The sequence below is a fragment of the Bubalus bubalis genome, chromosome 9, assembly GCF_019923935.1.
Source record: "Bubalus bubalis isolate 160015118507 breed Murrah chromosome 9, NDDB_SH_1, whole genome shotgun sequence".
In the NCBI taxonomy this organism is placed as follows: domain Eukaryota; kingdom Metazoa; phylum Chordata; class Mammalia; order Artiodactyla; family Bovidae; genus Bubalus; species Bubalus bubalis.
The window spans coordinates 78,543,014-78,561,935 of record NC_059165.1 but is presented as its reverse complement, the minus strand read 5'-3'; the positions used below and the strand labels follow the sequence as shown (position 1 = coordinate 78,561,935).

The 18,922-nt window shown below is 37.5% G+C and overlaps 1 long non-coding RNA gene across 1 annotated transcript in view; it reads right to left on the bottom strand.

Annotated features, from left to right (window-relative positions):
- Positions 1-6,335: 6,335 nt before the first annotated feature.
- Positions 6,336-18,922, bottom strand: part of LOC123335103 — a 28,618-nt gene continuing 16,031 nt past the window's right edge. The window contains exons 2-3 of the long non-coding RNA XR_006553440.2: positions 12,619-12,667; positions 6,336-6,808 (exon numbers count right to left, since the gene is read on the bottom strand). This is a non-coding gene — a long non-coding RNA (uncharacterized LOC123335103). The remainder of the gene's footprint in view (positions 6,809-12,618; positions 12,668-18,922) is intronic.

The window sequence follows — 18,922 nt, the reverse complement described above, 5'->3', positions numbered from 1 at the left end:
GGTAGACTACATTATGCATTCACTATAAAATAAAGCATGTTAATTTAAAAGAAACTATTATCAAAAGTATTGATTTGATTACTAGTATTTATGACTATTTTGTTTACTTAAACTTCTTATAAGAATTTACTTAGACCTCTATAAAAATTCACCTAAAATTTCTTTAATAATATTGACACTTCTTTCCAATTGAATTTCTCAAATTTTCTATATATTTGAAAACAATAAAAACTATAGAAATAGAAAAATAAACAATTTAATATTTGGTAACATACAGCTTTTCAGACTTTATTCATCTGTATATTGTTTTTGGCTGAAAAATGGGAAAATACCTCACAGATGTCGGGACACTTAACTTCTAAAGATTTTAGCATGCAATTACTAAAAATAAGAATAGTATCCTGCATAACTTTTTAAATTACCATATATATTAACAGTATTTTTCAAAAGTCATTTACTTCATAGTCTACATTCAAATCTCCACAATTTTCCCTAAATTGTCCTTTATCATTTAATTACATGAACCAGAATTCAAATAAGATGTGCATATTGAACTCAATCATCATGTAATTTTCGACCCTTCAGATAGCCACACAAGTACATTATAACATAGGCAATAAAGACAAATAGATCAAAATAGAAACTGAAAAAAAAAAATACCCATATAGATATTTTGTCTATGACAAAAGTACAATAATGGGAAAGGATTTATTTTAAAAAGTGGTTCTGGGTCAATTGTATAGTCATATGCAAAAATCAATCTTGACCTTTATCTCAAATATATACTAGCATAAATTTTAGACGAATTATAGATATCAATGGAATGATGAACAGTAAGGCCTTTGGAATCAAATACCGGAAAATTCCTCAGTGTTATAGTATACAGGTTTTATAAGTAAAATCCCAAACAATAATTCTATCATAAAAACTCATAAAATTTACCACATTAACTCTAACAACTATTATTTATCAAAAGACAGCAAGAGGTGAGAGTGAAGTGTAAAGGGAGAGTAACATTCAGGACACATGTATCTAAATGTAGTCCATTCTGTGTTGTGTGGGGCACCAGCATTCATTACACCAACTGCTGAGAGAGATAATAGCTGATATTGTCCACCTTAGTCTCCCCTCCTGGCAACTGTCCTCAGCTTAAGACAACAATGTTGTCTAATATCAGACCTCCTCTTATCTATCCTGCATCCAATGACCTGACACAGCGGTGTAAAGTTTTGGTTCTCATGTTTTGATTTGTTAATACTCGGCAGAGACATTCCAGTTCCAGCAGTCCAGATGAATCGTCTGAAACCTTTTCTGTGACTTCATCATAACACACTTTCTGCTCCTCAGTCCTGCTTCCTTCACCCCCCTGCGTTTTTGGTCCTGGGACCAATCCACCATAAGTTTCCTGCCCGCACCTCTACTCTAGGGCCTATTTCCCAAGCAATCAGACTTGTGACGAAGGCAAAGTATTTAAAGTTATGTAAAGATTTTCAAGTTGGTAAGAAAAAGATCACACTCTATTGGAAAAGGCACTTCGTAAAAGGAGATACTCAAACAGCTAAAGAAAATGCCTGGGATTTTTAGTTATCAGAGGAATTCAAATTGAAACTTGGTATTTCTTCAAACACAGAATCATGGCTACTATGAAAAAGGCAAACAATACAGTATTAGAGAGTCTGTGGAAGAAGTGGAGCTCTCAAATAGTGCTGAATAGAGTGTATAATGGTACAGCTATTTTGGAAAACTGTTAGGTAGCATCTATTAAAGTTGTAACCAGCAATTCTTCTTTTGGAATAAACTCAATGGAATTATGCACACTGAAAAAGATACTCAATGAAAGAATGTTCCTAGCAACAGTATATGCACTAGCAAATCTCAGGGGGTAAATAGCATGGTGTGTTTCCATAACAATACTATACAGCAAGAAAAAATAACAAAATACTGTCACATGTAACAATATAAGTGAATTCAAACACTAATAAAGTCTATGTTTCTGTTTAGATATAAAGTTCAAAAGTACACAGCACTAATCAATAAAATTAGACATCACTAGACAAAAACTGTATTTGGTATACTATCATAAACCACAACTCTGGGAGGTAAACTCAGCAGCCTTACTACCAGAGGAGGAAGAATTAATTTGCCATGGAGAGCACAGTAAGTATAAACAGCAAACTCACTAGGAAAGGAATGAGGGAAACATGCAACTCTGCCATGGGATCACCATCGAACTTGGGATACCAATGGCATGGGGTAAGTGACACAGCGTGCAGAATTTTAATGGGGTTTCCAGCAAAGGAAGGAACCTATGAAAGGCAAAATAAGCCATTCTCATACATTTTGCTGGGAAATTCTGTATGCGTACAAAGAGGATCTGAGAGGACTAAGAACAAAGTAAAAGTCAAGACAGAATTTGAAAATGGTTGAACTCTGGGTGCAGTCTCCAAACCTCGCAGAGTTTCAACAGTAGAGAGTGGAATCCTTCCAGTTTCAGAAAAAAATAGTAACATAAATTCTGCCCCAAATAATTGGCTTGCCTCTATGATGTGGGAAACTTCTGAGAAGCAAAGCAAAAAAATAAAACTAAGAATTAAAATAAAAAACAAAGCATAGACATGAGCAATACACACACACCAAGGAGGAGACAGAAATTCAAAAAGAAAATTCAGAATCCACAATTGCCATAACACATTGTCTCGAATGAGTAGTTTCAATTAAATATTAAAAGGCTGGCAGAAAAAGTGTTATCTGTATTTAGGGAGTCTCACTAGAGAAATAAAAAGTCATTTTAACAATGAGAACAAAATGCATTACCTATAAAATCCTGCTTATTTTAGGACGAAAGAGCTGATATTGCAAAGCAAGCTAAGTTGTGATGGACACAAATTGCTTTCTTCTGACTGATCAGAAAAAGCAGGGGGGAACCACCAAAGATGCAGAAATAAGACATGATTAAGTTTCAGTGCATTAGAAAAGGATGAGTGAGAGCTCCCTTGAGAGTATGAAATACCTGAGTGCCTCAGATACAAGGCAGGTTTGTACCCACCTGCCAACTCTTTCACAGGCTTCAGTGATGCTCAAAAATTGTGGGAAGGGGAAGAGAATCAAGAAGGTATCCTGGTGAGACACAGGTGCACCAGGCAGGACAGAGTTCTAGAGGAGAACAGGAAAACCAAGTAAATTTTTAAGGTATTCATGGTATGGCAGATGACTGAGTGAAGGCTCTGCTGAGAGTCAAATGGCTCCTTTTGTACATCATGTGAGGGCAGAGCAAGAACATGAAAACACTCTACATTCCATGCCTTACACTTGGTGTGAGGTTATTGACAATCTGCAGTGAGAAGGGCAACCAGTTTCTGATGTCTGAGTGACAACTGTCTGACATTAGCCCTTTCTGAGCCAAGGACATCCCATCAAGTTCCTTCATCTGCCTCTTCCTAATTCCCTCTGTCATTAACTGACATCTCAAATAACCCCATGCATAAGCAATACTTAGGAGATGTTATAATAAATTTAGAAAAAGGAGTTCCCTTTCCGGCAGACCTTCAACTGCCAGTCATAGGTCAAATATAACAAATTGGTTGAGAACTCACATGCAGTGTAATCCTTCTGTAATTAACGTATAAATACTTTCCCTTCTGTAATCCGGCCTCTTCTCCAATTATCCTGCCACCATCAACCTCAGGATAGTGAAGTCCCTCCTCCGGGAGTCTCCGCTGATGTGAGACACTGATACATTCATATTGTTCACGTTTGGTGCTTGCCACTTCATTAGCATCGTCATCTGGTAAATTCACAGATTGTGAAGTGAGAGGTGACTTTGGGGAGGTCCCTTTAGGATCAACCAAAATACCATCGACCTTTGGAGCAGAGGTCGAAGAGCTGGAAGTGACCTTCCTAAGGTACAGGAATGGGGGTGGTGGAGTAAAGTAGGAATATAGGGCAGAAAACCTGAGACAAAACATCCAGCCCTCAGAGCTCAATGCTGATAAAATGGAGCTTATAATCCTATGTTCAAAAATAAACTGAGCTGCACACGAAAAGATAACTAAAGGAACAACAAAATCTAGACCCAGCTAAATTACAGAATAGATGTGACTGAAATCCCCACTCTAGTGAGAAGAATAAACATGACCCTGGGGCCTCAGTACTATTTATCTCACCCCTGCTGTCTTTATTTTCCACAAAATGTCCAGTATATAATCAAAAAGTATAAACCATGTGAAAAAAGCAAGAAAATGTGACCCATTATTAAGAGAATGAATAGTCCATACAAAGTGATCAGTCAATACAGCTAGACTCAGGAAAGAGATTTAGAACTATTAGACCAGAACATTAAAATAGCTAGTGGAAAATTTAGACAATATATATGCACAGGGAAATTTAGTCGGGTAGAAATCTAAAGAAAAGAATGAAACATAAATGCTAGATGTGAAATTATGATTATCAGGGATAAAAATTCACTCAGTGGGCATAGTATTATTTTAGACTTGAGACAATAGTGAATGTTAAGACATATCAATAGAAATAATCCAAACTGGAACGAAATGAAGAAAAAGAGTGCAAAAATATTTTCAAAGTCTGAGATCTGCAAGATAATATCAAACAATCCAATATGGGTTAATGAAGTGCCAACATAAAATGTGGCAGAATAACTATGTGAAGAGATAATAAATTAATACAAGAAGTCAACCCACCTATCCGAAGAGCTCATGGCTGTCCAAGCATGATCAATGCAAACAACCACAAAAGTAACGAAAACAAATTTAAAAAACTATACCTAGCACAAAATAATCACACTGCTAAAAAACAAAACCTTCAGAACAGACGGAAAGAGAAAGAAAAACATCAGATTCAGTGAAAAAATACAGTAGATACAGTGAAAGAATCTTAAAAATTATGGCTGAGGCAAAAGACAAAAGAATTAAACATTTTAGGGATGGAAAGAAGTGTGAGTGAAAGTGAAAGTCGCTCAGTAGTGTCCGATTCTTTGTGACCCCATGGACTGAATTCTCCAGGCCAGAATACTACAGTGGGTGGCCTTGCCCTTCTCCAGGGGATCTTCCCAACCCAGAGATCGAGAAGTGTAAATCTTGTCAGTCAACCAATTTTTGTTAGCAGAATTATCAAAAGGAAAACATATGAATTTAAATAAAGGCATTCAGAAATGTAAAAATACTTGCCCTAAATACATTTTTATGTTGGTTGAAACAAAAGCTCTAGCTAAAAATCAAATATTATGGTAATAATGGAGAACATGAAAATGAATAGATATGCTGATAAACATAAAGGACTTATGTAAAATCTTAGTCATGTCCGACTCTTAGTGACCCCATGGACTGCAGCCTACCAGGCTCCTCCATCCATGGGATTTTCCAGGCAAGAGTACTGGAGTGGGGTGCCATTGCCTTCTCCCAATTTTAACATAAAAATAAAAATGGTATAATATTGGGCATATAGAAGTGAACTATATAATATTAATCACTATAGCACAAAGGGTGGAATGTGATAATTTAAGCACTAATCAACCAAATTGACCTAGCTGACCTTTATAGAACACTGAAGCCAATGTCAGAATACATCTTCTTTTCAAGCACACATAGAACATTCAGGGGCTTTCTAGGTTTTAATCTTCTAACTATTTTAAATTCTTCTCTTTAAAAATATTTTTAGATTTAAAAATTGAGTGTGCAGTATTCTCCAGTTATCCAGCCACACAGAATATATTCTTTAGTATTTCTTAAACCTTCCCATATGTATTAATGTAACACACCTTGGATCATTGACCTTTTGAAATTTTCATCTGATTTTTCCTAAAAGAAGTTACAAAGGAACATAAGAACACCTTGACACACATAATCACAGAAACATATGCATTGCCTTCAATGAACCGTAGAACAGAAATTCAGTCTATTGAACAGAAGTAGCTGAAGAGATGCCCTGGAAAACCCTGCAGCAATTTTTCCAGAGCTCTCATTTCCTTCCCCATCCCCTAGGCATCACTAGCAATGTCTTGGAAGGTACAGGAGGTTAATTACATCTCAAGTGATTATTTCTCTCCTCTTCTGTCTCTCCCTTTGGCTAATGCCTCATGATTCTTTTACAAGACTCTGTTGATATCATGAATGTCAGACAGTCTAGACATCAGCTTGAAGCTTCATTAAATCATGGTTTTACAATCCCAAGTTGTTTTTGAAGTAGCCAAAGCTTTTAATGTTTACAAACAAAACACATTCTTTGTACTCAAAATTCCTGGAATATATGGAAAATGTTTACCAAACACAGTGATTTTCAGAGAGCTACATATTTTGTGTTTTGTGGGCCTATCTTTTTATTCACTTGCTTAGGTGAAAAACCGTTCCACCGGTGCCACCTTCCTGCTAAAACTGTGGAGAGTATTCTTATCAGTGAGAGTGAGAAATGGAAACTAAAATAGTGCATGCAGGAAGTTTGTATACATTTGAGATGAAGGCAACTGTCTAGATTTTAGGTGTTATTATGTCCTTGAATGTTCTTAAATAAGGATGTAGCAGCTTTCTATAATTACACATTTATTCCTCAGGACACTTATAATAATTGCCAAAAAGCATATAACCCTTTTTAAGAACATCAGTAATTAAACTCAAGATTCCCATAAAAATCACTGCAATTATTTTACTTTGGATTAGATGTTCTGAATCCCTCCCCAAATCACTGAACAACTCACAGAAGGATGATCTAAATATTTATTATGTGTTAAGAGTTAAGCCACTGCTGATGTTTCTAGTTGAGGAGGATTAGTACTTGGTCTAGATCATCCACCGAAGTTCTGGAAAAAAGTGTAATGTAAAGAATTAGCACCAGTTAACATGGCAATACTCAACTGACAGCACTGAACTTCCTTACATATCAGCTAAAAACACTTTCTTTCTTAATCAAGAGTAAAGATATTATGTCATAATATATCTCAAGCTTCAGTGATGTTATTCATCAACCAAGCATATACTTATATATTAATAACATAATTTACTTTTAGCTGCCAAACAGTATATTATTTTGCCCTTTAAATATGATAAGGAGCTTAAAGAATACTGTCAATACAGATAGTCAACAGTAAACAAGTTCCCAGAATTGCAAAATTAATTTTTGATTCTTAGAATTACATAGCTTTTAGATAGCAAAAAAGACATAATCTATACTATACAACACAAAAACACAAGTGTTATATATTATATTAATCAGTGAGTTAAACAAAACACCACCAAAAGACCAGAGGGTCTTCTGGTATAAACTGGACAGTTAGCTGACTTTGAATCAACTTTTGCCAATCACCTACAAACAGAGTAACAAAATAAAGATGTTTCTACTCCTTTTTATTTCCCTTTATATTTGTTAATAAGTATAGAGAAGGCGATGGCACCCCACTCTAGTACTGTTGCCTGGAAAATCCCATGGACGGAGGAGCCTGGTGGGCTGCAGTCCATGGGGTCGCTAAGAGGGGGACACGACTGAGCGACTTCACTTTCACTTTTCACTTTCCTGCATTGGAGAAGGAAATGGCAACCCACTCCAGTGTTCTTGCCTGGAGAATACCAGGGACGGGGGAGCCTGGTGGCTGCCATCTATGGGGTCGCACAGAGTCGGACACTACTGAAGCGACTTAGCAGCAGCATAGTAGCAAATGATACCAGGAGACCATTAATGGGAAATATTTTATACTGGTGATCTAGTTCCCAAAGTAGGGGATTTATGTACAAGTAGAGACAAGATGAACATCATGATAGTACATTCTGGAGACTGAAATGTAAATTTCTAGTAAATTAAGGGATCACAGAAACAGAAAATGGAAGCAAATAAGAACCTAGATACTTAGTCCATTAGAAATGGAATATAGCTTTCTAGACAAAGAACCAAACAATGAAGTGATGGCCCACAGCAAGGTAGCATCCCTCAGTGTTGTATATCTCAAGTACCTCATCCTAAGAGGAGGGTATTAAAAAAGTGTAAACATCAAGATGCACAAGGGGAAAAAAGTACTGCAAGCCAAATGACAAGACACATTATCGTGAAGTAAAGAATCTACCTGTAAAAAATGAGCACTGAAACTCAGCAGAAGCCTGTGGGGCTTCTATACACAGATTTTCTGTTCAGCCTTCATGACCTTCCCTGAGCTCCAAAGGGCAGGTTCAAACAGTTGCTAATCAAGGAAGGAGAGTGGTGCACTAACAAGGGGGGAGCAGTCACAAATGAATAGTGCAGACTAGGGACAGGATCATGGTTTAGTCTCAACAGAATATCTTCGGGCTCTTCTGCAGAACTAAACCCCCCAACATATAGACCATGCTAACTACCTAATGAAGAATTCTTCAGGGAAGATAGGGAGACCACCTGAGGCTAGATTCAAGGAAACATAGAAGCTTATCAGATCACCTGAGGCCAGATTCAAGGACTACTGGTATCTGCACAAACTCTGATCCTTATCAGCAACCAAGCCCTTCAACCACTGCTATAAAGTGAAAGTGAAAGTGAAGTCGCTCAGTCCTGTCTGACTCTTAGGGACCCCATGGACTACAGCCCACCAGGCCCTCCGTCTATGGGATTTTACAGGCAAGAGTGCTGGAGTGGGGTGCCATTGCCTTCTCCGTTAACAGCGGCGAGGCATATTATATTTACTTGGAGCTGGTATACTTGGTGACAGCTTTAGTGCCCTCAGACACTGCATGCTTGGCCAGCTCCCCAGGTAGCAGCAAGCGCACGGTGGTCTGGATCTCCCTGGATGTGATAGTCGAATGCTTGTTGTAATGCGCCAGGCGCAATGCCTCGCCAGCGATGAGCTCGGAACTCCTTACCAAATAAAACTCCTTACCAAATCCCACAGGTTGGGACAATTTGCAAAGGGCACAAGATGTTCCCCTGCCAGGCAAAGCAATAAAGGTATTTCTTTTCACCTTGCCCAAAATTCTGTCTCAAAGGTTCAATTCAGCACGAGTGTAGAGTACTACCTCAGTCCAATATCAACACATAAAAGCTGTGAAAATGTCACTGAATCATAAACAGAGTGCAATAAGGATATTCTATATCTTTCTCGTAGAAATAACAAGCTGATTTTACACTTGTCTGTGAATACAAATATTTGGAATATGCAAATATAAATTGACTTTCATTACACTTAATTAAATGTATCATTTAATTACAAGTCCTCCAGGCATACAAGTTTTTAGGAAAAAACAAGTATGGACAAACACACAGCTCCATTACTACAGTGGAAGTGCTCAGGTATGCTGGAGAATGGGCTATAAGCCATGAGTTATCAGTGTGTTGTGGGCATTAATGTGTTTTATAGAGGAAATGAAGAATGCCATTTAATCTGATGGACCGTTTAGAAAGGATAAAGAATTCTGTCTTTCTCTCTCTCATGCATGCAAACATATTTGTTTTATATAAACATGTATGTCTTATGTTTAGGCTGTACTTGTCTATTTGTGCCTTATACAGTAGGATAAGAAACAGGGATAAAAGGAGAAGGGGTCAGGAGTGGTTTTACATGACAAGACTATGCTAGAATCTCATCAAAGAGACCTCTTCCCTGTAGTTCTTATCATGACTGAGAACACTAAATATTGTATCACTGACAAATTATCCCTCAGTCTCTGAACTGTTATTCTCACCAATATCTGCCCTTTGCCATCTCTTCACTCTTCCAGGGTATCTCCTCATGGTAGGAAGGATGTACTAAAACTCTACAGTACCTTTCAGAGCCCCTAGCCTAAACATGCTCTTACCAGATGCACCTTAGACCAAAGCACTATTGCCCACCCACAGCTTTTAAACGATTTGTGAACCCAGAAATCTTCCTATAACTTAGCAAGAAGTGTGTATAACCTATTTACCTTGGGAACTTCTGACTTACCTAGCAGTTTTGTTTTTTTTTTTTCAAAGCATACGTTTTAATCACTTTATTCTTTCTACTCCAAATTATGTAAGACACCACTAACATATTGCAAGTTGCAATCTATCTCAGTAACCAGGATAAGTTGAAATCTGCAGGACTCTAAAACTGGGTAGAAGGCATCAAATGTAAACCAAGTTTGTTTCACTGACAGCACAAAAATAAAGCAAAGCAAAATAAAATAACTGCAATTGTCTTCATTAATCACATGCATAATACAATGTTTATGAAAAAGCAGGGATTCCTTGATGTCTCAGCTGGTAAAGAAACCACCTGCAATGTGGGAGACCTGGGTTCGATTCCTGGGTTGGAAGGATACCCTGGAGAAGGGAAAGGCTACCCATTCCAATATTCTGGCCTGGAGAATTCCATGGACTGTATAGTCCATGGAGTCGGAAACAGGTGGACACGACTGAGCTACTTTCACTTTATGAAAAAACAATACTTATAAAAGAGAAAAGACTCTGACAAGGACAGTGCTGAGTTATGATTTTGTTTCATGGCAATGGGTAGCCTGTATCAATGAAAATCAAATTAACATACTTGCTGTGATTACTAAAAAGTGTGAGCTTATATTTCAACAATGGATGGCCAACATTGTTTTTCAACTTTGTTGAAATATTTTCATCCTCTATCAGATTTGGCAGATAGTATCTGTTACACCAGAGCTCTGATCCTTCATTACAAACTCCCAGTGGACTACATAATTACATTATTGAAATGTCTTTCTTCTGTTTGTTTTACCATTCCGTCATTTTGTACCCCACACACCCTCCCACCAAACTCATCCATATTAACCAACTTTTTAAAATCTACTTTTCCCATAAAACATTAAAATGCAGCCACGGAATTATATTTAACTAAATTAAGTATATCTGCTTTGGTACATTTATCAATTTCATTTATTTATTAAGTTCTGTTTTAAAAACATGCTAAATTGAGGTATTAAATACGAAGCTGGTTCTCTTACTTGTGTCAAAGAACAGTGTACATACAGTTCTGGAGGCATAATTTCATGGCTATCCCACAGCAGCCTTTGACCACGGCCAGCTAACCCCACGCGCTCAGACATATGAATGGCAACACAGACGCCGGAAGCCTCTTTCCCTAAGTTCACCTGGGTCTGCTCCAGTTCATGCCCTCTCTTCTGATTTCCCTTAAGTGTGACACCTGACACCCTACTTCATATTTTGACAGCTGCTTTTATTGCCTTCACTTTGGGCAAACATTTTCAAATTCTTTTCGGTCTAAGGACATCAGTTTTCTCACTCAGCTCTTGACTCAACTTTCCCTTAATTTGGATGGCCTCGTTACAGGTTTATCTCCAGTCTCATTCTCAAGTTAAGTACAAAGTTCACCAAACAAGACAGAGTGGGAAAAATATTCAGAAATGCAGGAAAACTATTGAGACTATGTGTCAGATATTCCCTCTTTTTATTTCTTTAGAAGATCTTTCAGACGACCCCTTGACACACAGAGAAACACACACAATATCTAGTTAACAATGTGGTACTGCCTCCGAAACACTCGACCACTAAGTACTGAAGTTAATTTTTATGTTTGCAGGTGGGGGCAGGCAGGCTGTCACATGAGACTGTGAGTTCCTAAAGGGTAGAGGATTCTTCAGTTTTGCTCCCTTTACAATATTCTCTGCCTAAGCATTACTACATATGTATGCAATTAAGTTGAAGTCTGACCATTCAGGGACAAAGGCACAATCTGCATTTTCAAAGATATACCTCCCCACCCAGAGACAACAAAAAATCTGCAAAACACAGCTGAATAAATGAAGGATTCTGATACAAAAACACACAAGGGCTCAAACACACATTAACCTTTAAAAATAAATAAATAAACCAAGACATGGTAACAATGCGGAATCTCTAACCTAACTGAAAATTTTAAAATGTTTTCATATGTGTCGAATTTTGTTATGCATTACTTATTTTTCCATAATTGTAATAGAATAGTTAAAAACCTTTCTCTATTTTTTTTTTTTTTTTTTTCGTCCCCTTGGAGAAAGGTGAAGAATGAGCTAGGCAAAAACCTGTTGTGAAGTGAAAGTCGCTCAGTCATGTCTGACTCTTTGTGACCCCATGGACTATACAGTCCATGGAATTCTCCAGGCCAGAATATTGGAGTGGGTAGCCTTTCCCTTCTCCAGGGGATCTTCTCAACTCAGAGATCAAACTCAGGTCTCCTGCATCACAAGTAGATTTCTTTACCAGCTGAGCCACCAGGGAAGCCTTAGAACACTGGAGTGGGTAGCCTATCCCTTCTCCAGTGGATCTTCCCAACCTCAATAGATAATTAAAGGGCAGAAAAAACTAGAATCTTGGAGAGGGATGAAGCTACATAGGAGAAAAGAAGGGAAATTTTGAATTTCAAAAAGAAGGAATTGAGGTCCAGCCTGAGATGTGTTGCTCTTTGTCTGACAGACAGCATGGGTTTTCTCTTTTTCTCCCTTACTCAAAAGATAGGCATTCCATAGTCATACTAATTTTAAATTTCTTTTTTTTTTTTTTTAATTTTATTTTATTTTTAAACTTTACATAATTGTATTAGTTTTGCCAAATATCAAAATTTCTATGATGTGATTTTGGAAAGTGCTTTTATAAGTTTATTCTTTTTTTTCTTCTTCCTCCTAATTCTGAGCTATCTTTGGAGACCCACATCCCGATAATACTTACCCTGCCTATGGGAAAAGATGGTAAACATTTTTTCTTTTTTTTGGTATATCTGGAACAGAGGACAGAAATATATTAGATGTTAAATAAATATGAATTGGAATAACTTGGCAGACATTTCAGATTTCTTTTCTTCAAAAGAAAAGAAAAAGGAAAAAACAGCCTTAGATATGAACTCTATTTTTTATTAATGTGCTTTTCTTTCCAGAAACATTCAAAATTCTGGAAAAAGCAGAGTCTGTCTAAGAACAATATGTGAGAACTTTTCTACTTTGTTATAAGGCTGTACTCAGGAGAAAAATATTAGACAAAACTCATTTTCAAAAGCAGACAGAGTTGTAAGTTTAGATTGAATTTAAAGGAGTGAACTGAAGTATGTGATTTTTCTCCTTTGTTACCAAAGGAATTTTTTCAAACCAATAGAAAGAACTAGGTAAGTTATTCACTACAGTACTCCATATTTTTTAATGAATATGGCAAGTCAACATTTCAACATACTATGTTAGAAGTGGCACTGCCGTGAATACTTTCTAATTTTTAGTCAAAGTACTCAACTATTTTACTTTAGATCTAACACTTAAAAGAGCAGACATCTAGAAAATAGAATATGTCATTTTATTTCATTATAAGAACTGGCTCATTCCACTCAATTTATATAATTTATTTTTAAATGAGAATTATTGATCCCCTGTCAACATTCATATTTCATTTGGGAATGTTTGATCATACATTTGATCTGAAAAAAAAGAAAGCCCATCATTTAAATATGCATTGGCTATTGGAAAAACAACATATCAAAGACAATAGCAAAAGTACACACACAAAAAACCTAGTCTTTTCATTTACTGAGTTTTGATTTCAATATTATTTATTACAACATATATATTTGATACTATTTTCTATCATTATATGATCAAATAATTACTCAATATAATAAATGAAGACAACTATAAAAAATGCTGAATCAAAAATTAATTGAATAGCAAAAGAAACATTAATTAAAAAAAAAATGAGTTCCAAAATGATAAACATGATTCTGTAGATCGTGATAAACTTAGGCTGGTGTTTCTTCTTTGGAAGGGTTTGTGATTAAATTAGCTTTTACCGATAAGAGAATAATAGTATATATGTGCTGTGGCTGTGTGTGTATATTTTTATGAAGGTTTATTTCACATATTCTACTATTAATTCAGCAAATGCTTATGAATATATACTTTCTGAGAAGTTATTATAATATGCTTTCTGAAATAAAGGAACTTAGAATTTATAAAGGGAAAGGTGGAATCTTAAAAACTGTGATCTAACATGCTGCTGCTGCTGCTAAGTCACTTCAGTCGTGTCCCACTCTGTGCGACCCCATAGACGGCAGCCCATCAGGCTCCCCAGTCCCTGGGATTCTCCAGGCAAGAACACTGGAGTGGGTTGCCATTTCCTTCTCCAATGCATGAAAGTGAAAAGTGAAAATCATTTGCTCAGTTGTATCCGACTCTTAGCGACCCCATGGATGGCAGCCTACCAGGCTCCTCCATCCACGGGATTTTCCAGGCAAGAGTACTGGAATGGGTTGCCACTGCCTTCTCTGGTAAGGTTTAACATACAGTATGAGAATTTTGGAACTGGAATTCAGAGACAGCATGATACATGGGAAACAGTTCATGCTCTGAGTCCAGATCTATCTTTCAAACTGACCTCAACCCTTGATAGTGGAAAGTTGGTGAATAAATTAATCTATGTCCTTCAGTTTGTTTTTCTATGAAATCAAAGAGATTTCAAAACAAATTTAACAGGGTTACTGTGAATAAGGGCTTCCCTTGTGGCTCAGCTGGTAAAGAATCCACCTGCAATGCAGGAGATCTGGGTTTGATCCCTGGTTTGGGAAGATCAGGGCTTCCCTGGTGGCTTAGAGGGTAAAGCGTCCACCTGCAATGAAGGAGACCCGGGTTCAATCCCTGAGTCGGGAAGATCCCCTGGAGAAGGAAATGGCAACCCACTCCAGTACTCCTGCCTGGAAAATCCCATAGATGGAGGAGCCTGGGAAGCTGCAGTCCATGGGGTCGTGAAAAGTTGGACATGACTGAGCAGATTCACTTCACTTCACTTTTGGGAAGATCTGGAGAAGGGAAAGGCTACCCACTCTAGTATTCTGGCCTGGAGAATTCCATGGACAGTCCATGGGGTCACAAAGAGTTGGACACAACTGAGTGACTTTCACTTTAGTTTACTTCACTTCATTTTACTGTGAATAAGCTTTCAGCATATATTGATTGAATATTATTTACAACAAATGGTAGAAATTATTTGGTTCATATGAATTGTGTGTTTTTACTTTTTCTTAATGCTTACCAAAATATTTGTACTCCCTTCCTGAATTTTGTCTTTCGTCGGTCAGGCAACTATAAAGATGGCAACTGTGAAAGAATCCACCTGTAAAGCAGGAGACCCAGGTTCAATCCCTGGGTCAAGAAGATTCACTGGAGAAGGAAATGGCAATCTACTCCAGCATTCCTGCATGGAGAATTCCATGGACAGAGGAGCCTCATGGGCTTTAAAGTCCATGGGGCTGCAAAAATCAGACATGACTGAGCGACTAACACACACACACACATGGTTTCTGTATGGCTTCCCTCCTGGCTCAGTGGTAAAAAAATCTGCCTGCAAAACAGGAGAGGTGGGTTCCATCCCAGGGTTTGGAAGATACCCTGAAGAAGGAAATGACAATCCACTCCAGTGTTCTTGCCTGGGAAATTCCATGGACAGACGAGCCTGGCAAGCTACAGTCCATGGAGTCACAGTCACAAAGAGTCAGACAAGATTTAGTAACTAAACAAAAACAAATAATTCATAATTGTACAACTGAAGAACTATTAAGTGAGGTCATCTCCATGATTACCATCCAGATTAAATAACTACAAAGCAGGAAGAAAGTCAAACCCATCTGAGAAAAAAAAAAAAATAAAAAAGCAAAATATATGATGTTATATATCTTCTCATACATCATAGGTAGGTTTTAAAATTATGAAAACAGTCATTTTGATGGAGTAACAGAATACAATGCTTCCTGGAAATGAAAGCAATATTTCTGGTGAGGGGGTATATCTGTTATGGAAATAATGATCTTCTCACTCATATCTGAGAATGTAATGTGCTATTATTGCCGAAGAGTAGTCTAGAGAATCATTTCTCTTCTCAGACTGTCTATTAGAATTCTTCTTAATTAACCCAGTTATTGTTCCCATCCCTTTCAGAATAATACTTTCTATCATTCAAACACTGCAGGTGTCCCACACGCAGAATAACTCCCAGCTTGGCCCCTCAGCTCTGGTATCACTTCCTCTAACTGAAATGGGGCTTTCAGCAGAGATAACTTAGTGGACTAGTACCTCAGTGACTGGTGATATCTACAGACACTGAAGAGTAAAAGAAAGGATCTAGAAATGATTGGAGAAGACACACCATGGAAGAGAAAACAAATGGTTGCTGCTGCTGCTGCTGCTAAGTCGCTTCAGTCGTGTCCGACTCTGTGCGACCCCATAGACGGCAGCCCACCAGGCTCCCCCGTCCCTGGGATTCTCCAGGCAAGAACACTGGAGTGGGCTGCCATTTCCTTCTCCAATGCATGAAAGTGAAAAGTGAAAGGGAAGTCGTTGAGTCATGTCTGACTCTTAGCTTCCCCATGGACTGCAGCCTACCAGGCTCCTCCGTCCATGGGATTTTCCAGGCAAGAGTACTGGAGTGGGGTGCCATTGCCTTCTCTGAAATAAATGGTTAGGTACAGCCAAAAATGATGAAAACACCACCACTGCCAACTTCAAAATGATAGGTCATGGGAATAGAAGCTACACAACCCAAGTAGTAATAGTCTCATTTGGCTCATTTATTTCTTTGCAAGGGCTTCAACCCCTGATTAATTTTTTTTTTACATAGTATTACTATCTCACCCTATCTAATTTCTATGTCCTTCTTCACAAAGTCTAATAATGGGTGTTTCAAACTAGGGTTTCTGTCCTGAACATATAGAGAGTAATGTGAAATAATATGTAAGCTTTTTTAGGTTATATGGAAAAGGCACAAACAATTAACTAATGCTGCTGCTGCTAAGTTGCTTCAGTAATGACTAACATCTTAAACACTGTAAGAAAGACAAAAGATTGTAACCATAAACCAGATCTGAACTTACTTCATTCCCATTCACTCTTCATTCATAAAATGCATCATTAGATTCTCCAGGATCATAAACTATACATTTATTATTAAAGGAAAGAAGCTTTGTAAGGAGAAGAAAAATGGGAGGCAAAAGGCAAAATAATAAATATGAGTTGAGATGATAAAGAGCTATTCAAACATGAAGGCAAAAAATTCCTTCTCACAGAACATAGGACAAAGACAAAGCTGCAACAACCCTTGCAAAGAGGCCAGTGCTAAATAGTGAACAAATAAGGCGGTGAGAGAAGTAGATGAGCATGGGAATAAAACAATACTCTGTAAACATAATTTTAAAAAGACATCACCTTCAAATTAAAAAACCTGGAAATGTGGGGAACCTAGCCTTTGAAGAAAGTTGATTTTCCTGCCAGCAGATGGATTAAGATATGCATCCACATGTGAAAAATTACAGTGACTGGTAGGTAAGGCTTTTAATAAAAATGTAAATTATATTCCTAAAAACAAGCAGAACAGAGGCAATGTTTCTTTTAAACAGGCAAGAGAAACTTACTGAAATGACAACAGCAAGCAGAGAAAAAAAAAGAAACAATTTTTGAGTAAAGCAGATGAAGAAAAGGAAACTCACTCAATTACATTCCATGTAGTCGGTTTGGTAAGTGAAAATTATGAAATAATAAGGAAATAGCTAAAGTGAAAGGAAGGCATTCTAAACTGATATTTGGGAGGATTGAAGTAAAGTATTTTATACAGAAAAATTAAAAAAGTAATTAATACTCAATAAAAATATAACATTTAATGTACTGAATATCAGTTAAGTTCACTTGCTCAGTCATGTCCAACTCTTTGAGACCCCATGGACTGCAGCACGCCAGGCTTCCCTGTCCATCACCAACTCCCAGAGCCTACTCAAATTCATGTCCATCATGTTGGTGATGCTATCCAACCATCTCACCCTCTGTTGGCCCCTTCTCCTCCCGCCATCAATCTTTCCCAGCATCAGGGTCTTTTCCAATGAGTTGGTTCTTCACATGAGGTGGCCAAGGTATTGGAGCTTCAGCTTCAGCATCAGCCCTCCCAATGAATATTCAGGACTGATTTCCTTTAGGATGGACTGGTTGGATCTCCCTGTGGTCCAAGGGACTCTCAAGAGTCTTCTCCAACACCACAGTTCAAAAGCATCAATTATTCAGTGCTCAGCTTTCTTTATGGTCCAACTCTCACATCCATACATGACTACTGGAAAAACCATAGCTCTGACTAGATGAACTTCTGTCGGTAAAGTAGTATCTCTCACTATTTCCATTGTTTCCCCATCTACTTACCATGAAGTGATGGGACCAGATGCCATGATCTTAGTTTTCTGAATGTTGAGTTTTAAGTCAACTTTTTCACTCTCCTCTTTCACTTTCATCAAGAGGCTCTTTAGTTCTTCTTTGCTTTCTGAAATAAGGGTAGTATCATCTGCATATCTGAGGCTATTGATATTTCTCCCAGAAATCTTGATTCCAGCTTGTGCTTCATCTAGCCCAGTGTTTCTCATAATGTGCTCTGCATATAAGCTAAAAAAGCAGGGTGACAGTATATAGCCTTGACATACTCCTTTCCTGATTTGGAACCAACTGTTGTTCTATGTCCAGTTCTAACTGTTGCTTCCTGACCTGCATATAGGTTTCTCAAGAGGCTGATCAGGAGCTCTGGTATTCCCATCTCTTTAAGAATTTTCCAGAAGCTTTTGATTTTAATTAGATCCCATTTGTTTACTTTTGCTTTTATTTCCAATATTCTGGGAGGTGGGTCATAGAGGATCCTGCTGTGATTTATGTCAGAGACTGTTTTGCCTATGTTCTCCTCTAAGAGTTTTATAGTTTCTGGTCTTACATTTAGATCTTTAATCCATTTAGGTTTATTTTTGTGTATGGTGTTAGAAAGTGTTCTAGTTTCATTCTTTTACAAGTGGTTGACCAGTTTTCCCAGCACCACTTGTTAAAGAGATTGTCTTTTCCCCATCGTATATTCTTGCCTCCTTTGTCAAAGATAAGGTGTCCATAGGTGTGTGGGTTTATCTCTGGCCAAAGAACTAAATAGACATTTCTGCAAAGAAGACATAGAGATGGCTAACAAACACATGAAAAGATGCTCAACA